Below are 1,632 nucleotides of genomic sequence, written 5' to 3'. Positions count from 1 at the left end.
CTCCTTAGCATTTGTGCTCTGAGGCTTTGAGCGGTAAGTAGGTGATTTACCATGTGAAGTTTTGCTTAGAAATGAGCTTAATTTCAAGAATTGGAACTAGGGAGACAGAGTGGAGGGAAATAACCCTCTTGGAAATCAATTACCAAATTCACATCTCAGGGACCTCCAAAAGACCCCACAGACTCCCTCCTCCTGCATTCCCAAACCCCCTTGCCCCATCCCTGCCTCCACTCCAACATGCTAATCACATTCAGGCCAAAGGCAGGAGCGAGCTACCTGGCTGCAGCCAGAGGATATTTTATTTTATTTGCAGATGAGCTGTTAGCCCCTGAAATACGGATTCTTCTGGAAGCTCGGACACACTGAAGGCTCACCCCATTTTGGCAGCTCTGACCCAGAGCTGCAATAGTACTTACCTTAATTATCTGTGTCATTCAGAACAGAGCCTACAAGGCAGCAGGCCTGGAGGGAGGGGCTGCCCAACCATCTGCCCAGCCTCCTCCCAGCCGGTTTTGTTTTGTTTTGTTTTGTTTTTTTAACCAGAGGGGACTCCTTAAACATGTGTGCAGCCTGGGGCCTGGCTGCAGAGTGGACTCAACTCCTTGCTGCAGTGGAACCTCCTTGCTGCCTTTATCATGCTTCCATGTAACAGTGGACCCCTTTGAAGCAGTGAATTTGAACGAATATGCCCTGATTCTAACAAAATGCAACTGCTCAAAATAGTCTAAGAACTTCTCTTTCGGAATTACCTTTAAGAGCCACTTTGCAAAGCACATACTCACTGCCTGTCACAGACACATGAAAGAGATCTTGTTATTTAATATCCAAACCTCACTTTTGCTCAAAATAGCCTTTCCCAGTTTGACCCTCACCTTATGCATCAGACTTGGCACAGAAGGACTTTCAACCGTTTCCCAAACTCAGATCTTTCCTCAAGGAGAAAACGTCTCCATCATTGAGCATTTCCCAGAGAATGTGCCACAAGCTCTCTGGTAGCACTTGCAGAAGAGGAGTTCTTAGGGGGTGTTAAGCATGGCAGTGTAACTGGGCTAGAGCGTGAGTTCCCAGGGTGTGTCATTTGAAGGGACAAAGCACATTTGGATGGGAAAGTTCTCAGTTGGTGAAAATTCCTGCAGTGAAGCAGGATAGCCATTTGCCCTGCCATACCTAACAGTATGCCTCCCAATCAGCCTGGTCTTTGCTTCAGTGTGTGCTGGTAAACTAGTGACAATTTTCTAGTGAATATTTATTTGACTTTCAAATTAAGCAGCACAGACTCCTCAGATGCAAATCAAATTGCTTGGTTTCAAGAGTCTTACAATGTTTGGGGTGAGAGAAACTGGCAATTGTATGTCTGGGAAGGAAAACGTGCATCTCTTAGGAGTTTTCTCCCATAATATAGATATGTAGACAACAATGACATATAAAAATGTATTCTCCATGTACCATGTTCTGTGGTGTCAGAAGACAGAAGACCTAATCTGTTTGGAACATGCTTTCTGTTTACATTTATTCTATATGCACATACACATTATATTATATATGAGGGGGGCTTCAAAAAGTTCATGGAAAATCAAATGAAAAGATCATGGAATTTTTCCATTGCCTTTTTGACGTTCTCTGGTATATAGC

The sequence above is a fragment of the Chrysochloris asiatica genome, unplaced genomic scaffold (genome assembly GCF_000296735.1).
Source record: "Chrysochloris asiatica unplaced genomic scaffold, ChrAsi1.0 scaffold00123, whole genome shotgun sequence".
Taxonomy (NCBI): Eukaryota; Metazoa; Chordata; class Mammalia; order Afrosoricida; family Chrysochloridae; genus Chrysochloris; species Chrysochloris asiatica.
Note: the sequence above shows the minus strand (reverse complement) of the source record.